The following is a 14,441-nucleotide window of genomic DNA, read 5'->3' on the forward strand; positions in this document are numbered from 1 at the left end:
TCGCTCTTCTCATTCATATGTGGTGAATCTGTGTCCTTGTCAGTGGGTCACTGCCTCTGCTGTCTTTACTACGCTCAGACCTGGTTCCACCTTCCCTTGCAGAGCAGCCTACCCTTATTTTGTCCTGCAGTTTTTGTGTAGAAAACGGCCAACGAGAGCAAATCAGCCTAAAGCAGTGAACGTTGTCTAGAAGCAGAAGTGTTTATTAGTGCATTCTGCACAAGCATGCAGTTAGGAAAAATCAAATGGGCAGAAGAATGAAATTCATATTATTTTTTGTTAGCATTTGGCAAGTAAAGCATAGGTATAATGAAAGAGTTAAATTTCATTTCTGATTTTTTTTACCATGTAAAGCTTTGGGGCTTTTTTTGCCTCTCGAACTATATTTTTGAGACCTAAATATTATATAAAAAATAAAGTGCAATTTCTGTTACGGCTTTTTCATTAAATATTACATTTTTCCTAAGCTGAAGCTTCTAGAAGGTTATCCTTCATTTGAATTTAATCTTTGACATTTCCGTTTGAAAGAGACTGTGCGCTGCAGTTAATACATGTTGACAGAAGTCTACAAGTAATTAATATGTACAAGACAACTTGCTAACAAAAGAAAAAAGGAATAGCTTGCAAATATTAAACTCAAACAGGTCTTTCATATAACCATGATGGCAACATCTGCTTACAGACAGGAAAAATGCATAAACACCACTAAAGGAAAGGGTAGAACTAGATTTGGCTTCTAAATCCAAATGCTCTCAAAATATAAGAACACTTATTAAAATAAAAGAAGATTCTAGCCATGATAAATTTTGAGTTTTCTGATCACGATTGATGCCTGGAGCCTGAGGGCAAAGGAAACTTTTTTTTTAGAACTAAAGTTTGAATAATTCTTTGTATTCCAGAGTTGAAGATTTTTTGAGGCAGCATAGATCAGTTACTACATGCCCAACTTGTGGATGCAGCATCTGATTACCAGAGAGATGAGATACCAAGAAAGTCTGGCACTTCTACTATAATTTCTACCAGCATGGTACTTTGGTAGGGAAAATATGTTGGATGGGAAACAGAGGGCTAACTTTTTCATACATATACCACACATACACTAGAAATACTCATTTCTGAACAACAGTGAAATGGATGGTCAGAATGTTATTCAGGTCAGCAGAGATATCAAGTGTCTTAAATCTAAAGTATTTTTGTGTTTACTTTTTTTATTTTTTATCCCTTATTTCTTTACCCCAACTGAAATTGTATGCATATTCATATATATTCCTTTGCATATCTGACAGAAATAATTTGTTTCTCTGAGTCAGCAGATTTCAGGGCTAAAGCTTCACTTAACCACAACACAACGTTGTCTTCTGTGTATCTTCCTAAGCTCCAGAATACTAATGCATGGTAAGAATCATGTGAAAAAAAGAACGTCCAGGTACAGTCATTGTACCTACAACAAAGGCATTGAGAGTTTGGGAGGGCACAAACAGAGGAGATCCAGGCCAGAGGAGAGCATTGGTGGTGATCACCTCTCTGTCAAAGATGAGCTCTGGGGAATAGTTAAATGTTATGAAGAAGCTAAGAGGACATGGTCTTTCCATATGTACAGACAGCTGCAAAGAAGTCTTTCTGCTGGGACAATGGGATGAAATCTATAGGAAGGACCATTCAGATTAGGTGGTAAGAAAAGCCTTCACATGACAAAGTGTGGGAGTGCTACATAGATTTGCAAGTTTGGCCAAAGCCTGTGTTTGGAAAACCTACGAGAAGAAGTGTCTATAAGGATGGACAAATTAATAGCCTCAGTAGCCTCAGACCTGAGGAGGTCATAATGTAGTGGCCAATGCTAAGGCCCAGCAGAAAGTGGCATGGCAGAAAGTGGCATGACAGAAAGATTGGGACTGTAGCTACTTTTCACAAATCACTGACTAGAAGGGGAGTGGAAAATGGTAGGCATACCGTTATATTAGTCATGGCTATGAAGTCATGAGTTCATATTTTGCATCTGTAAGCAGGCACATGGAAATTCCTGATTTTCCATGTATTTTTGAATTTTAAAGAGAGTATCAGAGAGAAAATTTTCTTTCCAACCCAGATTAGTGCTTTGTTTTGGATTTAGTTGTCGTTATTGATAACACACTGATGTTTTAGTTGTTCTGGAGCACTAAGTCAGAGAGTTCTCAGCTTCTTATGCTGCCCTGTCAGCACGGATCTTGGGAGTGAACTATGAGATGGGGGGGGACAAAGCTGGGACTGCTAACCCCAACTGACCCAAGAGATATTCCATATGACATGGCATCATGCTGAACAATAAAACTGTGGAGGAATTGGCCAGGGGGTGGCAACCCACTGCTCTCTGATTGGCTGTGCATGGGTCAGCGGGTGGTGAGCGATTGCATTTTGCATCACTTGTTTTGTGTATTCTTGTATCATTATTATTGTTTCATTACGTCCTATTAAGATGGCTATTTCAACTCCTGAGTTTTGTCTTTCTTTTCCAATTCTCTCCCCAATTCCACTAAGGGGAAGCGTGCAAATGGCTGTGTGATATTTAGCTGCCTGCTTAGTTAAACCAGACTTTAGACACACTGATTCTTTTACATCATACTCCTTTCAGTCCTGTACCAAACTGCTCTTTGTCAATATTTGCACCAGAAGAATTACGTATTCCTCATACCTACTCCAAAGTATATTTGCATTGTAATATATAACTCTTTAAGCTGCACCAAAGATAAAAATCACATAATTCATTCCTCTTTTGCACTTGCCGCTGTTACGTGCATCTGTGATTTTACCAGCAAAATTAAGCCAAGATATTAATTCTTTAAGAGCAGCAGGCCATCATCCCACTTGATATAAAGACATGTGCTGAGACATGAAATTGAGCATGATCTAAATGTCCAGTACACTTGCAAAGGACAGTAATCGGATACAATAAAGGAAGAAGCAAAGCTACATGAAAAGTTAGATGAGACTGATCTAATAACGTCAGTGATTGATTCCCTCATACTGGAAACTCTACCCACAGAGAACATAAACAGTTTGTTGTTCTAAAAAGATACAAAAAATGGGTGGAAGTCAAGGAGAAAAGAATCCATGAATTGCTGTGGGAAATCCTATTATTATTAAAAGTAAAAGAAAAAGCCTTTGTAACTTACTAAAATATAGTCTTTCAGCAGTGTTCTGTCTACAGTCTTCTCTACAAAGAAGTTGACAGTTGTCTTATCTGAAAAGTAAGGGAAATTACAAAAGTCAGTGAATCCAGAACAATCTGTATTGTTTACTTTGTGAGGAAGTCAAGAACAACTCGATATTTTTAATTTGAGAATAGAAGGTAGTATTTTTTCCTTGTCCATTCTGCCTACTTTTTAGCTCTAGGTGATTAAAGGATGCCTGTGTTCCTGCTTGATCAGTTGAATTCTGGATAGATGGCAGACTGGTCTCTGGACTTCAAGCCAACCTTTTTCCTCTAGCTTTAAATAACTACTTGTGGCTAGACTCGCATAGCTCATGCTACCTGTCCACTGAGGATTTTCACGGATTAAACATCACCACTAAAATCAGTGAGGACAAAACACAAGTGTGACAAAGAAAGATAAAACTTGTCCCTTACTAAATAGTATTCGTATTTGTGGTCATTAATTGACTTTTCTCCAATGAAACTGACAGAAATGCAGGTTTGCCCAAAAGCAAGTTAATAGTTTATCTAAAAGCGAGAGGAAAAGTTTTATTGTTAAATGACCTGTTCTTTTGTAAAACTGAAATAAAAACTCAGTATGCTTTGTGACATCAAAATATAAAAGAGCAGGGAGCTAGCCTGGTTTTTCGGAGCTGGCTTAAAAAGCAATCTTTTGAGGGGATGAAGACAACTAATTGTTCATCTTTTATGTTTCCAGGTGTCCCTTTCACTGTGCAGAAGAAAGAAAAGGGATCAAAAGGAAAATGGCACTACAGGCTCTCAGTCGTACAAATGTTTCTGTAGCCAGCCCCCACGTCTTCAATAAGCTGGTCTCCGGTCAGGTGTTTCTCCTGTAAGTACAGAAGTTCCTCTCTGTTGGTGGTTTTTTGGTCTTGTTTTGGGCTTTTTTAGTGTTTTGTGGGTGGTTTTTTATTCTAATTCCTCTTAGCAGCAGAAGTTTACTGTCTCTGAAAGTGGTTGATCTATGTGTTGGAAAACTTCGTTAGTATTTCTTTATACATATGACCATTTTCTTCCTCACTTGGTGCTTTATTCACCTTAAGGATGCAGAACTTGAAGTCACAGGATACTGCCCCAGTTAGTTAGAAGTGGAGAGTGGGTGAAAAAACCTTGCAGGTCTTGCCCCACTTGCACAGGCAAGCAAGAAGACTGTGACTAGTAGAGTGCACAGCCTACGGTCAGCCACCACATCCTAGAAGCAAGAGCCCTTTGGGGACAGTCTCCAACAGCTGGCGCCAGCAAAACTCAGATTGACAGAACTGGACTCCTCTGAGCTGATAAACAGAGCAGGTAAGCTGAGAAATGATTTTGTGCTTTGGGAAATATGCTCTTTGCTAGTTATGTGCTTTTAACAGATGGAATATTTTTCAAGACAAAAACTTCAAACAAGTGAGAAACCAAGAACCAGATTATATAATTCTTTCTTTACTTTTTTAGTACCTAAAAATTTTTTTTTTAAGCTTCTCCATCTCTTCAGTTCCCTGATATTCATTCAATTTGAGCATAGGTTACTTGTGAATGCAATTTTTTGCCTTGTCCAGTTGTGTGTTTCTGCTCCACACTGAGGTGGGCAGGGTGTGTGTTTTTCTATACAAGTGAAAATGTTGGTCTGGAGCTTTATTGCATCAAATGCACCTATCAAACTTTAGAAATGCATTGCTTAACTTTCAAATAATGAAGAGTGCATTTATATTATAGCTGTAAGCAGGCACAGTGTCACATCTGAATTCACTGTATAATCTGCTGAAATAAAAGTGGCAGATGGAAGATGTCCTTTATTTTGCGTTTCCCCATGAGACTTCTGATTTAATCAAAAGAGCAAAGACACTAACTTCGAAAGCTCCCCATGTACCCAGTGTCGCTTGTGAAAAGCTAGAATGAAGCGTCACCTGTTAGGAACTGTTATGAATACAAGGAGCAAACACGCATTTTCTTGCTAGAGGTGTTTGGGCAATGAAGGTTGTTTTAAATTCAAAACCAGATGAGCTTCTCATCACTGAATTACTTAGAGTTCAGTGTCTATGCCTTTTCGTCCACTTCTGCTGTAAAATCTTTATCACTATTGATCTTAGATATTTCCAACTCATTAGCACATATTCCAGGATTATTATCTTCTCTAACTTTAAGCATGCGCTCTGTCTTGTAGGCTCAGCACAATCTTATTTTGATTCTGTTGCCACTTTTTCATGGCCTGTTTTAATTCCAGCTTTTACGTATTGGAATAAAATCAAAGACTTTCTATAGCCTGAGGATTCAAACAAGATCAAAGCTTTAAGATTAGATTTGCTTTTGTTAGTGAAAATCTCTAATTTGTAAGAGTGATTACACGTCCTGCAGCCGAACTCCCACGAAGCCGCTCTCTCGCTACCCCACAATATTGGGGCAAGGTGAAAATACAGGATGGAAAGTCTCATGGGTCAAGTTAAGGACAAGGTCGATCACTCAACAATTATTGTCTTGAGCCAAACAGATTCAACTTGGAGAAAATTATTTTAATTTATTGCCAATTGAGAGAAGAGTAAAATGGTGAGAAACAAAGACAGAAATTAAACCAGCATCTTCCCTCCACCCCTCTTTGAGGCTCAGCTTCACTCCCCTAAATATTTCCCCACCAGTCAATGCAGGAGGATGGGGGTTGTTTTCAGTCTGTAAGAGTTCCTTTCTGCTGCTCCCTCTTCCTCACACCATTCCCCTGCCCAGCATGGGTCCTTCTCATGGGATACAACAGTCCTTCATGAACTACTACAATATGGGCTCATCTCCATGGGCTGCAGTGTGGACATGTGCTCTGCCATGGGGTACCTCATCCTGCCCCTCCTTCTGAGACCTTAGTGTTCATGCTGGTGTTTTACTCTTCTTTCCATCCTCCCCACCCATCTGCTGTTTTTGCCCTTTCTTAAATACCCCCACTGTCAACACCTGGACACCTGCATGTGATGTAATCATGTACTTGCTTTTGCTTTGCTTCATTCTTCCTCACTCTTTCATTTTTCAATTCCGTTGTAAAATGTTTGGAAAGCAGCTGACAAAGAGGGTCCGATATCTGAGTTGTTTTATTCTATGGCTGTGGCAAATTAAATTGAAAAGTGTAATTTATTTTATTTTACTTCATTATTTTTATTTTATTTTATTTTATTTTATTTTATTTTATTTTATTTTATTTTATTTTTTATTTTATTTATTTTAATCCACAGTTGCTCTCATCTCTCTACAATGTAAATCTAATTTTGAGAATAAGCTGTTGAAAGTTATAAACTCTTCTTTACTTAGAAATAACTCATGTCTAATGATTTTAAAGAACAAATCTGCATGTACTGTGCAACGTAATTTGTCAGACAACTACCTGCAGTTACATCTTGCCTTTGCCAGAGCAAATGATAATGGTAATTTGGTTCCCTTTTTCCTGCAGTTTTAATAACTACCTAAAATGCTTATAAAGTGACATCCCAGTGGGGTTCAGATCCAGCAACCTACTCTGATGCACTCTGAGCAGCCTATAACAAATTGCTTGAGGTAATCGCAAATGTCTTCAGGCTTTGGCAGTGCAGGAGGATTTCCACAGGTGGGCCTAGTCCTTTTCACTCTGTTGCTTCCCTCTGTTCTCGCTGGGAGCAGCGCTAGTTGCTGGCTTATCTTGCCTCCAAGATATCTTGCCTCCTTACTACAGCAACAATTTGGGTGCTTCTCCAGTAGGGAGATAAGAACTTTTCATAGAAGAGTAGAGGTGAGCTGGAAAATAGTGGGCTTCCTCCTATTACAATTCTTTGCATTTCTTTAAAACATTGAAGATGTGCTAACTGGTAAGAAAAATGATATGGTGGTTCACTGATATATGTATATATAAGTAACCAGTAAGTGCTATAGTTGATGTGAAATAAAATTATGGTGAATTTTTGAAAATAAACACCCACCACTTAAATATATCTTGAACATTTTTTATATTCTTGATACAGTAACGTAGTATTTCAACTTTTCCAGGGGCATTCTTGCTGCTGCTGGCTCAGATGAGTGCAATAGTCTAGTCTTTGCTCTAACAAAAACATTTTTCTACCATAAAAACAGGCACTCCTGAAGAGAATGCCAATCCTCCAAGCATGAAATTTCGGATCTTATCTTAGTCACAAAACTTTCACTGACCTCTGCGAATCCTGGACGCTCTTGCTGGAAACGACTGACTTTACTGCAAATGTCTTTTTGGAGGAATTATTCCCTTTGTTTCTTGCCAAGAGATAGATCTTCACACTCCGTTTATTTCTAGTTTCCTAGCTTTCACATCTATGCCGCGAACTTTGACCCTTTTTCCATGTTCTTTTTTCTGTCTCAGTTTTTCCTTTTCAAGATCTCCTTCTGCCAAAACATTATTCTTCCATTTTTGGCATGATATCTTCTAAAGTTTTGTTATGCTCGGCAATGGCATGAATATGCCAAAAGCTTTCGTATAATCTCAGGGTGCTATTTTGTCTAGCATGTTGGCTGAACGGAGTGTGAAACTTGGCAAAAAAGTTGAAAGATACCTACAGAACTTAAAGTTAAGGTGTAAATTTGCTGCTCTTATAAGAGACACAATCTGAAAGACTGCAAAAGAGTCTCTTTTATGGGAAAAGTATCAAACTTCACTGAGGTATTTCTCAGATATTTTGACTTTAGGTTTGGCAGGTAGGGGACTCCATTGTTGAAAATAAAAACCCACAGCTATGATGTAATAATTGTATTATTTTGCACAACATATTTGAAAGAAACATAAAGAAAAACATTGTCACACAGATGGGCATTGAATGAAGTAATCATAATGGGGGCTAAGTGCTTTTCAGAAATTGGTATCATCACCAACTATCTGACTGCTTTCTCTCTGTAGCTATAGACCATTTTCAAGCTCAGTTTTTAAACTCCCATGAGAGCAAATCTCCTGCTCTGTATGCCAAGTATTTTCCACAATACTGAAGCTTCTTTCATAAAAGTATCTGTAAGAGAAATGAAGGAAGGACAACGGCTTTGCTTCTGTCCTTAAGCTAGCAAAGTTTTCTTCAAGAGAATGCCAGGCCTCTAAGAAGTAATTATGAACGGTTAAGTAAAAGTCTGAAATATTTTTTATAGTCTTTTGAGAAATGATGAATTTGCATATAACCAGAAAGCTTTATCTGCTCACTAGAGCTATGTACTGCCAACACCCCTTGTCAGAAATGAAAAAAGTGATTACCTATAAATATTTTGTTAATGAGGGTATTCAAATGCTTTCTCTGGATGAAGGATTGCCTTAAACAGTGTGAGCACTGTATAGTAGAATCTGAGGCCATCATGAAAACAATGTACCTTGATATTCTTCTGACAGAAAAAAAGATGAAATTTCCATTGAGTCTCATTTTGCAGGTTGTGTTTGTTTCCACGGTGCCAGACTGTAAGCTAGCGTCAACTAAAAGCATGATGTCTTTAGCAGAAGATACAGCATTGATTAGAATCTCTCTTATTTGTTAAAGGCTGAAGAGGCATCTTTTCTTTTTGCCCCTTCTCATTCACTCTTTCTTTTTCTATCTATTGCAATAGGAAAATTTCTCCATCAAAGTGCCTGGAGTTTAAATATGAAGTTTGATAGGCATTTATGTAAATTGTTTGGCTTCCAGTCACATTCATGTAGCGTTTTTTTACCTTAAGAACACTCTCCTTCTTGAAAAAAGACGAATGTCCTTGAGAGAATTAAAGGAAACTGGTACTTCAGGTTGAACCCAAGTCTCTTTAATGGCTGGAGTTTGCAGAACAAAGACAACGGAATGGTACAAGATGATCTAATTTTTCAGGAGCTCTATTCTGCTCTGTCAAAGTTTTCCTAGTGATCATAAGCTTGCAGCCTTTCATTTTTTGCTACACTTAGCAATGGTGCAGCTGCACTGCATGTCCTCCTTAACAGCACAGGCCAAGCTGAGTTCCTGTGATAAAGACTTGGTGTCCAGTAATGAGATGCATTAAAAAGGAGCCAACTGCAGGGAAGCAGAAGTGTGGAAAGTTGTACTACTTGAGGATGACTGTGAGGTTCATGGCTTCACCAGCTTATTCTGTGACCTTGGGCATGTCAGAGCTGCCCCCCGCCCCATGCTCTAGGGAAACCAACTGCCATTTGCAGAGTAGGACATTACTAATCCTGTAGTAAGTGTGAAGGAGTATGCTCTCATTCGACGCTGTATTTAAAACATAGAAATAGTGTACACTTTCTTTTTTGTGAAGTGTTTTTCAGTTCTCTGAATAAAGTGGGAAAATGTGGATAACCAAAAAGCTTCATCCATCTTTGTAATCCTTCACCATTGACAGATACAGCTCTACATGCATACACAGCACTACTACTTTGCTTCTTTTCAAATTCACTAAAAATATTTTTACCTAAAAAGTTTGTATCTTCTTATATTTGGATTGATAACCATGCAATCTTCTATATTTACATGCTGTTAAAATACCATGATTTTGCTGGCAAATCTCTCATTAAAAACTATAAAAGCTTTTAACATAATCATCCACTAGTGGATGTACAATGTGAGAAAGAGTGGTGACCTACGAGTTTGCTTCTGCTATCTTGTCCTTCTTCTCTTCCAGGCATTGAAGGAGTGTTTGACAAGAAGGAACTCTGCCAGTCCACTCCTAGTAAGGCAGTGGTAACAGAGCATTGGGGTGAGAACATGTTCTCTTCCTTGCTGATATTCACACTTACCCATAGTACCTGTATGTCTGGATAGCTTAGGAGAAAATTACTGGGTCACAGAGTCTTACTTATTGTATTCTCAGATGCGTATTTCAGGTAATGCCTTTAAAAATACGACTAAGCTCTATCCTTGCACCTGCTAGAAATAGTGATAACAACTGCTGGGATGCCTTCAACTTCTGAGTCCTTTATGGGTTAAAGTTTTTTCACGATCTCCAGTCTAAATGTATTAATGGTCAATTTATCCTGCTCTTCCTCGCTATCCCCCTGTGGTCTGGGCAAAACAGTGCTCCAAGTTGTTCTAGTGATAATGTTACATTCCTGTGACCTTTTCACGCTTCAATGCTATTGCTAACTGGGTAGCTGCAAAGGTAACTTTTCCTTCTGCAAGAAAGCTCTGCCAATGAGTCAGTTTTAAAAAATTCTGAGTACTTTGAGGATGAACAGAAAATTGCTAAAAGTCAAAGAAAAGATCATCAGGGATGTAATTACACCACCAGAGTTGCAGTGGTCTCTTGTTATATTATGCCAGCTGTGCCTATGCTGATGAGTAATATGAATGGTTAGGAGCTGACAAGGTTGGTGCTGTGGTACTTATCTTGGCACTCTGGTTTTTTTGAGGTGGGGTGGTGTTTTTCCAGATCAGTGCTAGTATGGTCTCTGATCTGAATATCCATTAGCGGTTGGAGTGCATTAGGCAAGTCCCTTGAGAACATTTATATCCTCAGTGTCATTCAGAAGGAGTACAGCTTTTATAGTCTGAGCCTGCTCCATTGGCAGGAACCAGCACATATGGAGGCAATTGGCAAATTCTTTTCAAAAGCACACTCACCGTCTGGCCTATGGTGCTAATGATTCTGTGTCCCTATTCCTTCTTACTGTAGAAGATCAAGAGGGTTGTTCCTAAGACGGGCACTTGGCTGTAGGCTTGAAGTGATGCTGCCTGAACACTTAAAATGCAATGCTTATATTTCCACAAATGAGACCCCTAGGTGGTTGAGATTTAAATCTAGTCAGTCTAGGGACATACTGGTATTTCAGCATGAAATGAAACTGAAAATTTTTTGGTTGCTCCCTCAGCCCAGAGTTTGTGTTTGATCTTTCTAATGGGACTCTTGGTAGTTTTGGTTTTCTGTGGATTTTTCATAATTTTTTTTTTCCTTTCTTTCTTTTATTTTTTCTCTATTTTTTCCCTTCTTGTCAGGCTGTCCTGTGACCTACTGAGTTTATAATGTTTATAATTGGAGACAAACTGAAATAGCACCACCAGAGATTGCAGCAATGATCTCATTAAAAAGTCAACATTTGCTAATAGAGAAAAACTGATACTGAAATTTCTTCAGGTGGAAAGTCCTGAAAAATAAGGTTCTCTATAATGATCACTTATACACCTATTATCTATATATACCTATCATCTATTATGACTGACATTCTTTTATTAGGCAATTTCCATTTCAAAGAGTTGGTGTTAATTTTTCAGCTTCCTTCCCTTATATCCTTCACAGAAAAAAAATCAAGGGCATTTATTTTGAAATAAAATGTCACCCAGTGTTACTTTTAATATTGCACTTTCATATACAAGAAGACAACTGGACAAAAAGTCCAGCATAACTCTTAGCAATAATAACTTCATCTTTTTTTAAAAAATAACAGTATTTTTTACTGTTCAGAGTCTTGGAAAAGACAGAATGTTTTTCTGCAGTGTGTCACACAAGGTGTCAAAGAATATCCAGTCTTTACAGACATCTCTGTCTGTGGGGAGATTTTGGTCTCATTTAACACCTTCTACACTAGTGTGTTCTGCTATTCTCTGTTACATTTTCTCTGGTTTAAATTTTGTAGCACAGACCAGAAGCAAACCCTAAAATCTCAGCAGAACATCATGACATCCAAGAGTGATACTTTTTTTTCATAAGGACTATGCTTAAAATAGGATTTATATGCTTAGATTTTTTCAGAAGCATCGAAGCCCCAAATTTAGATATTCAGGTGCTCTCTACTCAGTTTCCTTTTAGCCTGAAGGCACTAACACTTTTAGCTTTCTTCAGCTCCTAAACTTCCATGTAGACTGCATTCAGCAGTGTGGATTCTTCCTTCACTTAAAACCCTTTGGCTGCTTTTTGTATTAGTCTCTTCAAAAACAACCAGAAAAAAGCCGGTAGCATTGTCTTGTCACATCAAGCACTTCAGCATGAACAGCCTCTCTTTTGAAAGACCATGAAGTGATTTCACCCCACATCTCCCATGCTGCTTTACCTCTTAAGATACAATACACTCTCATGCAGAACTGTTCTTGTTCAATCCTATTGAAGCTGTGCCTTTCAATGCCCAGCCTGCCACAGGAGCTCCACGTGCTTTAGAGTATCTTTGGTGTAACTATGGTGGTAGCAGTGCTGTGAGTGTGAGTCACTGGGCTTGGACAAGTCTCTGAGGTCCTTCTAAAGGGCGTGTTCAACTTTTGTCTGATTGTTAGTATTCCTGCTTGTAGTCTAGTTGATATTCCTTCTGTTTAGTTCACTACCATTTCAGCCTCTCAAGCTTGAAATAGCATTAATGACTTATTCTATACAATCTTGGCTAGCTTTCACATAATGGAGTTATTTAGCAATAAATTCTTGCTGCTCTTGTTGCTGTCAGGCATGTCTGCAGGCAGCTGAGTGTAGGTCTTCTTATGCTGGCTCTCAACAATAACCAATCTCCAAAAGTGGGGAGAAAGAGCTTGCAAGTGGTTTATATGTTGGCTGGTGGCAGTTTGGGTAACTTTTGTGATTTTTCTTGGTTGGAGTTGCCGTCTGGCATCTCCCTGGATTTCCTCTCGCCTGAGTGCTTGCACACTTATATCAGAAAGTACTGTATAATCTTGGCTCTGATTGGGAGGGAGACCCATGCAGACAGGTACCCTGGCTTACAATAGAGACCTTTTTCCGTATTCCTTCCAGGGCAGCTGTTGCTGCTTTACCTGGTTCTAATTTCTCAACCGCCAGAATGTTACGCTGCAGCTTCACAACAGGATGCACATTTCTCCTTGAACATAGAATCATAGAATGATTTTGGGTTGGAAGGGACCTTAAACCTCATCCCATTCCCATCCCCCTACCACAGGTACATCTTCCACTAGACGAGGTTGCTCAAAGTCCTGTTCAACCTGGCCTCAAATGTTGCCAGGAATGGGGCATCCACAGCTTCTCTGGGAAACTTATTCCAATACCTCACCACCCTCATAGTTTCTCCCTGATATCTAAACCTCCCCTCAAAATCATTCTCCCTTGTCCTGTCGCTACATTCCTTTGAAAAAGTACCTCCCCAGATTTCTTGTAGGTACACAAGTCTGCTCCAAGTTGTCCCCAGAGCCTTCTCTTCCCCACACTCACCCCAACTCTCTCAGCCTGTCTTCACAGGCGAGATGCTCTAGCCCCTTGGTCCTTTGTAAAGGGGCAATGTAACAACATGCTGACTAGTCGGATGTGTGGATGGGACAGTCTCCAGGCTGCAGTGCCAGAGAACAGACGTACTTATGGTCCATTCATAGAGTAGTAATGCCACAGAAAGCACCTAAGCAAACACAGAACAAGCCAACTTAACACATGGCTAATTTGATCAGAAATTTACAGAGTTTCCATTTTAAATAACTCAGAAATGTTTATTTTCTTAATTTAGAATGCATAAATGGAATAGCTGATCCTTTCAACAGTAATTCGTTATGATAGTGTGATGTATTTGCATACAGAGGCAGTTGCATACATAGGCAGTTGCAGACATAAGCTCTGCAGCACAAAAAGACGACAGATTGAACTGTCCAGTGGGCAAGTGCAGTGCATATGCTGATCAAAGTTGAAGCATTGGGGTTTTTTTTTGTTTGCGTGTTTGTTTTCAAGTAAATGAGCGGCATTAAGACTAATCAAAAGGAAGCATCTGCTTTTCATCTGTGTAACAATTCTTAAACTATTTTAAAAAGTAGCAGTAAAGGAGAGATGAATAATACAACAGGGACGCTTTAAAAAATCATGCTGTGTTTTTTCAGGAAAAATTTGCTTAGGAAAAATCGTTTAAAACAGGAAAGATGTATTTGTTTCTGCTGGTGGGAAACTGAAATGTGGTATTGTTGCCTTGTACTCACCCAGTGCTTTCTGTGTAGACAAAGGTTTGGGTTGCATACATTTGTGTAACTGGTAGTTAGCAACTGCTTTCAGAACAAGTCATAGTATTTTCACTGAAACAAGAGAGATGAGGATTAGTGGACCTCTGTTGCCTCTCAGAATACATATGTGGTTCCTCAGAACTTGCTGCTTGTAGCATTGACAGGACTGTGAACAGTTTTCCTTGCTTTGCCCATGTTCTTCCACTTTTATTTTTTCTCCTGAGGAAGGCTGAGTGGACCTTCATTCAGACAATTTCTGCTGCTTCTTAGACACTTTCTCTTCCCTGAAATCCACCAAGTGAAGTGCACTTTTCTGTCTAATGGTTGTTTAAATTAGGCAAACATAGAATCATAGAATAGTAAGGGTTGGAAAGGACCTTAAGATCATCTAATTCCAACCCTTCTGCCATGGGCAGGAACACCTCGCA

General features: G+C 38.9%; 2 long non-coding RNA genes across 2 annotated transcripts in view; one reads left to right on the plus strand and one right to left on the minus strand.

Annotated features, from left to right (window-relative positions):
• The window catches only part of LOC115600582, an 85,596-nt gene that overhangs the window by 39,283 nt on the left and 31,872 nt on the right, over positions 1-14,441 (minus strand). Inside the window, exon 2 of the long non-coding RNA XR_003989054.1 lies at positions 3,150-3,217. This is a non-coding gene — a long non-coding RNA (uncharacterized LOC115600582). The remainder of the gene's footprint in view (positions 1-3,149; positions 3,218-14,441) is intronic.
• Positions 3,919-9,845, plus strand: LOC115600583. Its single transcript, XR_003989055.1, has 3 exons — positions 3,919-4,022; positions 4,234-4,480; positions 9,770-9,845. It is a non-coding gene; the product is annotated as an uncharacterized LOC115600583 (long non-coding RNA).

This window comes from Strigops habroptila, chromosome Z (genome assembly GCF_004027225.2).
Source record: "Strigops habroptila isolate Jane chromosome Z, bStrHab1.2.pri, whole genome shotgun sequence".
In the NCBI taxonomy this organism is placed as follows: Eukaryota; Metazoa; Chordata; class Aves; order Psittaciformes; family Psittacidae; genus Strigops; species Strigops habroptila.